We start from the raw sequence: 8,821 nt of genomic DNA on the forward strand, positions 1-8,821 counted from the left end.
CCCCCCCAAACACCCCCCCCGGGGACAGGGACCCCCCCAAACCACGCACCAGGAGCGGGGGGGCGCAGGCTGTAACGGGGCTGAAGCGCCCGGTGTCCCCGTCGGAACGGGAACGGAGGGGGATGTTCTGCAGGACGTCGCTTCCAAGATGCGCTCGGGATAACGCTCTTCCGAAGCGATTCACAGCGGGGTCGAATCGATTCCTGGGCACAGAAATGCAATATAGACAAAAACGTGAGAGATCGTTTAATTCCCCTTTAACCCTGACAAACCATTTGACGCGTATCTGACGCCGCGAAGAACGCAGCATCAGCCTGAAAGCAAATACAGCAGAGCGGAGTGACACCAGGCCCGGGATTTCACACCAGAGAGCGAGCTTAAGGAAAAAGATTTGGTTCGAGGCCAGTTTCACTCACTCGCACAGTAAAACCAAGACTTAGTTGATGCTGGAACAGCCCAGGCGGGTCCATTGACAACGTCCACTACGGAGCTCCAGAGCGACGGCAACTCCCCCCACCCCGCCCCGGCAGCGAGCGCCCCGCGGAGCAAAACGGGCCGTCACGGTTAAAAACTCGCTGCCATCTCGTTACAACCCAAACAAGGACCCGCGGTTGCTTGCGGCATCCCGCCATTTAGCAAGAGACGGGAATTTGCGGGTGGGATCACGGAGCTCCGCGCCGAGGGGTCCCGCCCGGGTCACCCCGCAGCCCTTAACGCGGGCTCTGAAACGAAGAGCCGGGTTCTGCAAGGCATCGCCGGGCTCTGGTAATTTCCAGCAGCCTCTCCTGGCTGCAGATGCTCAGACCATAAATAATCATTCCACATTTTTGCTGCCACTGATATTTTATTGCCCGAGGCAACCGCTCGCTGGTCTGCCTCCGAGATAAGGCCGGGCAAGCTTCAGAGGGTTTGGGTACTTTGAGTGGAATCTTCTCAACATCAAAGTCCCAGTAGGGTTTTTAGTGAGACTTTAGAAACCAAGTTAAGGATTTTTAATGTGCCATACACCAAGTAGCATCAAAGCTACAGCGTCTGCAGGGAACTGCTGTTTAACAAAGTCACCGATAGCATGGAAATACAGCTGAACTAAACAGCTTTATCACTAGTATTTTGAGAAACTTTTATGTACAGGAGATGAGCACTCTGGAGGTTTACTTGGAACAGAGAGTCCGAATAGAAAAAAATTGACTTTTCTATTTGCCACATAAAATTACTCGGATGAAAATGAGGTGTCTGAGGTTCTCCGAGCTTGTGCCACGCAGCTCAGAATAAATATTCTCATTGAATTACGATACTTCGCAGCTCTCGCACATAGAACCAAGGTCATCGCCAGCAGCTAGCAGGAGAGCTCTGCCCCCTGGTCTCTGCTATTTCAGCAAACAATTCCTCCTTCTCCTTCTGCAGAAGTTGCTGCCGGGCAGGGGCTGTCAGGAGAGGGGCCGCGTTTGACACGACCACGGGCACCGGCGGCATCGCTCACGGGAAGCACAGCCGCGCTCCTCAGACCCGGACGCTGATAAGAGCGGGAACCTGTAGATCATTTTCTCCCGTTGTTCCTTCCTGCCCAGGAACCACGCGCATCATGTCACCCGCAGCGACACCCGCACACCTGCGAGGGAACGCGAGGGATTGGGGGTCAAGCGCTGCCTTGGCTGCACCCCCCAGCGCCGGGGCAGTGCCGGCACCACAGCCGCAGCGCTGAGCAGCTGTTTCGTCAACCAAAACGCAATTCAGCACGGAGGAATCCAGGTGCTGCTGTTGCACTGTTGGCTCTGCCGCTCTCAGCGACGCGAGCCGCTTCTCTGGAAGCTGCAGCAACTACACACGTCCCGCCCGTTACCTCTGGTTTGTAGAGAATAATTAGGACAAGCAAGGGCAAAGAAACGCTGCTGCGGCAGAGCAGGACCCAAGGCTCCCTTCTGCACACCCAGAAAGCTGAAACGCCTCCTGCCTCGCGCAGGTGACCGGACATTTAATGACATAGCACGGAGAACAAAACCAGGGCGCTCGGCTGTCCTGCCCGGGATACAGCAGCAGCTCCAGATCCACACAACTCTCCCATTTGTTTTCACTGAGCCGTGATGCGAGGAGGAGGGAAGACATTGTGAGACTTAATTTTCCAAGGAGAAAAGCAGGATCCTGATGAGATGCCTGCTCCTTGTCAAAGGAAACGTGCACCCAGTCCTACACTGCAACACACTTCCTACCCCGTCACCCTTTTTTAAATTTTTTTTAAAGCAACAGCCTCGAGCATCTTTTCAGATCAGCAGGCGACATGCCTACAGATGCCACGGCCCCACTGCTGAATATTATGCTGCTGACATCTGTGCAAAGCAGCGAGCCTGAACTCTAATGCTTTGGACAGCTTTTCACAAACCATTCTGCCTGGACCGAAGCAGCTGTCTGCTGTAAGCCAAGAGCTGGGCAGAAGCAGGTCTCCTCGTTGCCACACAGCTGAAAAATCAAACCAATATTATCAACCTAACGCCGGCCCTGGGTGCCTCCGCCAGCTATCAAGGCCACCTTCGGCTTTACCAACACGCAGTGACTTGTAAAAGGCTGAGCTGAAACAGTATTTCACAGCTTGAATTGCTTCAAAACCCCAAGGAACAAGTGTCAGGACTTTCAATAGCTGTAGTGTTAATAATAAAACAGGGACCTCTTCCAGTATCAGAGCACAAACAGTAGTTATTTCTCTTTCAAAGCTTTGATTCCTAAAACCTTTCTTACATTCAGCTTGACATCAAAACACCCATCTCATTCACTCAGACTGTCACAGGAGAATTGTGTGCTGCTATTAGGAATAGCCCTGAGGTGAATTAAGAACAGCCTGTAATGATGTTCCACTACAGCAACTTTATTTCTACCAAACCAAATAAATGAGCAATATTTTATCTGCTGTGCCTTGGCTCAGCAGAGAGCGGCAGCTGCTCCCCATATGATTTATTGAATGGATGTTTTCTAAATAGCCGAAGTCGGGCTCTGAAGCCAGTCACAAAATTCTCCTATTCATAACAGCCCGGCACAGAGATAGGGAGAGAGGAATTCAGATTCTGGATAGTGGCAAGTTTGGGCATGAACCATTTTATTTGCAATTTTTTCCCCCCTATAAACAACACTACACATCGAAGAAGCTGTATAACAAAATCCATAAATATTGATGCTCAACGGCTGGCAGCAACGACACAGGGCACAAACAAGCCTCTTGTTACACAAATGCAGCAGCAGTTCAGTCCATTTCCCTCCAGCAAGGGGCCAAGGGAACGGCGGGTGGTGGAAGGCGCGCAGGCGCCTCCAGGAGACCCGGGGAAGACGGACTCACTGGTTCTAGAAGCAGCACAGGCAGCACCCCCCAGCACTGCCATCGCACTGGGGCACCGCTGCACCAGCGGCCCCAGAACAACCGGCCCCGGCACTCTGGGGAGACAAGCAGGGGCAGAAATCAAAGAAAAAGCAAGCACACAAGCACAAAGACCTCCAGCAAACAGGACTGTGGCATAAGCAGCTAAAGCAGGGATTTGGGGCTTTTGGAGAACTGGCAGGAGGAAATGTGTTTTGACATTGGCGACAAAAATGTGGGATGTTCTGCCAAAGGACATCTCCGAAGCCAAGAAGTTAATTAGATTCAAAAGAGGTCTGGACATTCACACAGACACCGAGGACACAGGGAGGCATCGCGGTGACCGGTAACACATTTCAAGGATGTTACACTCCAGCGGGCTCCAACCCCGACTCCCAGACTCCGAGAGCAAAACGCGGGGGGCAGAGGGGGGTTCTCACCCGCGCTGCAGTGCCAGCACCTCGCTCCGAAGGACCTGACCACAATAGCCGTCAGCAAGAGTGACAGCCCCGACCGGAAAGAGATGAGCCGTTCAGGGTATTTTCATTATTCTAATGCCAGAGCAAAGGGAAAAGCTGACAAGGGCAGAGCAAAATCCTGACAAGGCAGCGAGTGCTCGGCGTGCGCAGCGCTGGGATTCCCGCCCCAAGACGTGAAAAATGCCCAAATATTTATAGCCTGAGGAATGCCAAGCACCTGGTTCTGCGCGCTGGCGGATGTTTGCTCCGGGAGTAGAAACACCGTCCCTGAACTGCCAGGGCTGAGGGAGCGAGGGGCCCGCCGGACCGTGCCGAAGAGACAGCGGCTCCAAGAATCACCATCTGCAGCTCTGCTGATTAAACACAACCAGGCTGGGAGGGGAGCTCAAACAACATCCTTTTGTTGGCTTGTAGCTGGCATGTGAGCCCTGTCTCTAATGAAACGTGTGGGCAGCCTGAAGGAAAAAATAGCTTAAAACGTTCACAAAATGTTCAAAAAAGCTTGTCCTGATGCCAGTTTGAGTCCCTCTGAGCAGATTCCTAAGCCAAAGGAACTTTTGATGCCAGCACGGTACACATTCACCACGATATCCACTCCACTGGTATTGAAAAGAAAAAATAAATTCCTCTGATAATTTGCCCTCGACTAATGTGCGCTTAAAGAAATAAATAACCACCTGGCCTTGCCACTGAAGAGTGGCACAAACATTTCCACAAGCAGATTACTGACCAGAAGTACAGAAGCCAAGCTATGAACAGGTCAGTAACCCAACAAACAAAACAGTAAAGCCTTTCAAAACAGACCATACAAACCTCATTTTGCCTGCTCTCCTACAAAGGTAGTCAAATCTCTATTTATGAGATTATAACTACCTATTTTCCACGCCATTCCACAAAAAAGAATCAAGATAAAAAGGGGGCATATTTTAGCTGTAAAGGATTTATTCATTCAATTTACATTTGAATCAATTACCCAGACAAAGCTCAAACACTGCCAACGTGATTTAGGTGAGCGAACGCGCAGCAGCAGCGGTGCGGCATCCAGGTCTCGTATTCCGCATCCGCAATTCCTGGCGAGGCCCGAGCAGGAAGGGGATCCCGACCCCGCGCCCTGCCGCTGAGCGCCAGCGTGGCTGCTGCAGGCAGGACCAGCCTCTGACACCTCCCGCTCAAAGAAAACCCTTCGTTCTACAGCCAGCCCAGGGGACGAGGGGTAAACTGGAAGCTGGGCCAAGCAGGCCAGTTCGGACCAGTGCCGAGCACGAGGCCAAGAGCCACACCGGAGCGGGGCAGGGAGCGGCCGGGCCAAGGTGGCTCCTCACCTTCCCGCCCAGCGAGCCACGAAGCCAGAGCCGGGGGGAGCGCCTCCTCCTCGCGCCCTGCCCGGGGGAAGCGGCGAACGGCCTCTTGCAGGCTCTGACGAGGGTGGCCGTTGCCCCAGAAGCCGGCGCAGGGCTGGGGGGGCCAGTCGGGTCCCTGGCTGCCTCCCCTGCCCGCTCCCCACACCCGCTGCCCACCCTGCCGGCCCCCTCCGCCCAGCTCCTGCTTCCCGGACCGTGCAGACCCTCCTCTCGGCAGGACCTCTGCAGAAAGCCCACCTCACCTGCTTTTTGACAGATGGGAGGGAGGTTTCCCAGCTATTGCCTGTGCACAGAAAAGGAAGAGAGGCGTGGGGGCCACCACTAGCCCTGCAGAGCCACCGGTGCCCAGGCAGGCTCCCCGGCCGCCTCCCGTCACGCGTTTGCTGGGCTTGACCTCGCGCCAGGGAAAGGTTCCGGGGGTACCTGTGCAGCCCTGCTGCGGGGAGGGGGCCAGGAAACCCTTCTGCTGCCTCTGCGCACCCCACTTCTCCCGGCCCGCCTGTGAGTGCGGCCGCTCGCGCCCTCCTGGAGAAAAACAAATCCCTGTTACGGGGCAAAGGATGACGAGGAAGGTGCCGGCGAAGTACAGCCCTTTATGTAGAGCAACCGAAGGAAAGAGGAGCAACAGCCCATGGCCCAGACTTTCCCTTGAAGCACAAAATGACCCTGGTTTGGAGAGCAGCGCTCTCAGCAGAACATATTTTTAAGACGACGACTGTTTGTTTGGATGCTCCATACTTCCTCAGCTGTAACTCAAAAGCACACGCAGGAGTTTTTCCCACCATTAAATAAAAGCAATTAAAGTTTTAGGATAAAGAATTACATGAAGGAAAATATCTTCAGCACACGATGGTCTTTACTGTTCAGCATCAGAGGGACAACAGCAAGCAACTCCTCCTGTACCTCAGGATTTCCTTTTTCTTGTGGTGGCTATGGCACACAATGCATCCCTAGGAGAGCCACAGACAAAAAAAGCTCAAGTAATTTCACAACCAAAGAGTGAATCCTCTCTTCTGCCAAGTTCTTCTCTATTAGACCATACATACTCCGCAATAGAATTTAGCCTTGTACCAAGTGCAAGAAGAGAGACAAAGAGTTTGGAAGCTATGAATCTCATTAGCATCAAAATGCAGCTACGGAGACAAGGGGATTTTACGGAGATAAGATATTTTTTGAGAGAGTACTAGGAGGAGGAAAAACGTCTTTTACAAAGCACGCATTTTTCACAGACCTGGAATCCACAGCACGTTATAAAACTGAATTTGTTGCTGCTGTTTTTACTTTAGAGCATTAATCACTAAAGGCTTGCTCAGGTGGGCAGGAAAAATCCATTTTCCGTTGTATTAACTCCATACAATTTAAGAAGCCTTTCCAGGCGCCGGTAAACGCACGAAAACACTGCTGAGGCCGCTGGTGCTGCGCCAGCCCGCACGGGGAGCGCCCAGCGGGTCCTGAGCCCCAGGTCGCAGCGCCCAGCTGGCACCCGGGGGAAGGAGCCTGGGCAGCAGCTTCCAGGAGCGCGGGGGCAGGATCCTGCGCGTTCCCGCGCCCCTGCACGAGGGGCAGAACTCACAGGCGGGGCAGAGGCAGGAGGCGATGGCAGGGAGGGGGCGTCCCGTGAGCCACGTCCTGGCCCCAGCGCTCGGGCCGTGCTCCGAGGACAAGGCCAGGCTGCTCAGGCAGCCAGCGCGGCGGGCCGGGCACCGCTGGGGACAGGACCTGCCTCCTCAGCGGTGTCTGGTCCTGCGCAGCCTCTGCTGGACAGGCCACTTCCAAAAACACGCCGTGGAGAAAAGCCACCAGGGCCCGAGGTGCTGCCGGGCCGGGGAGAGGGGACTCACCCCCTGCGCCGAGGGTTACCGGGGCAGGGGCAGCAAACCGCTCTGTGCGCGGTCCCGGGATCCCGGGTGCTGGGATTTTTCTGACTTTGACACGTGACGAATAAAAAAAGATCCACACCCTCGGCCTGTCCAGTCTCCCCACTAAGGTTTGACTAGAACCAGGACGGGGCACAAAGGGAAGTAGCAGAAAGGTTCAGCGCAGATATTTAACATGTTTCTCCTGCATTTGCAGAAGTTTCTGCGAGTTTACAATACAGGATTATTACTCCAGTGACAACACGCTGCCTTTACTCAATTCTTAGCAAAATTATCTTATTACAGTGTGAAGGAACAGATGGATTTGGTGCATGCATCTGGAGAAAAACAAACCCGAGTCAGTCAGGTGTATGCAGGAACATCAGGGCTTTTGAATTTTACTGCTCAGCCCCCCAGACAACCACAGCTTCACACAATATATACACACACGCTGCTTTAGCGCATAAACAGCGCGGGCAGAGCCAAACCGAGGGCTGCGTATACGCAAGATCCCAGCTTGCCTTTTATGAATTAAACACGTGTAGAATATGCAATAGCTCCAGCAAAGAACAGACACTTGAACGGCTCCAAAAGGGAAAAGCAAACAAACCAACCCACCACAGCTCCTCTTGGCTCGCATAATTTGGATTTTGACTAATGAGAAGTCAGGGAAGAGACATCCCTGTGGACTCACAGCTGATTTCCAGAACAAAAGCTCCCAAGGGGTCTCCAAGAAAGTTGATCTGAAAAACAAAAGATGACCTCACAGGACAGTCAGAGGAACTCTGCTGAAAGCCTCCCCCTTGCAGGCTAAGAAAGGCTTTTGCACGTCGTTGTTGCCTCGTCGGCAGGAGCCAGCCCAAAGCTGTTTTCGGGCGGCCCATGGCACTGCTGCGTGCCCCCCCCGCCGCCCCCGGGAGCGGCTCCCGCAGCTTCTTGCGGAAACTATCTAGAAAACTGTTGTGAAACTTCAGTCTCCCAAACAAGACTCAGCTCATGCTTACCCCAGAGGTATTTCAGTGGAGTAATTATGCACTTTGGGTGGCTTGAGCACATATGATTTTCCCTTTCCCAAATGCAATTACAGCTGCACAGGAACGGGAAAAGATTTATGGACGAAACACCAGTAGAATCAATATATCAGATCAGATGGAAGACCATGATTTTGAGCTGCTGCTGAACTATATTAAACCACCTAAATTAACTTAATTAGGTGTCAAAACAAGTCTGCTGGATATATAAGAGATATTTGTGGGGTTTTAAAAAAAAGAAAAACCCTCAGTCTAGTTTAAAAAAGCAGGCTCAGCTCCCAGTCAACACAGCTGCTCCAATAAACTTTAAAAAACTGCATATACCTTGAAATACAGGCCACCTCTGCAGAAGTTTTCTTATTGATATATGAATTTATATTTAGGTAACAGGGACGTCAATATTCAGCAATTTACAGACAAAAAACAAATCAGAAATATCAGTCAAAAGCTGATTCAAGGGAAAATAGGGAGACAGTTTAGGCTGTGAACTAACCTTTACATGCCCAGGCTTCCTGCAAGACCTCAGGACAGCTGCAGTTACCTCTTCACAGACCTGGATGGAAACAGCTACATCAGAAGACAATTAACTTTTTTATACATATATATATATACACACAGATATATAAAGAACTTTGTCCGTCCCCACCCTTCTTTCTCTTTCCCACCGGTTTTTCCCTTTCCACACGTTTAGAGCAGCCTTTCTGGACAGTTCCGGGCGCTCCCAGGGCGCGCTGGTGCTGAGGTGGGTGCCGGG

Source organism: Athene cunicularia, assembly GCF_003259725.1.
Source record: "Athene cunicularia isolate RWA chromosome 20 unlocalized genomic scaffold, athCun1 chr20_part2, whole genome shotgun sequence".
Lineage (NCBI taxonomy): Eukaryota > Metazoa > Chordata > Aves > Strigiformes > Strigidae > Athene > Athene cunicularia.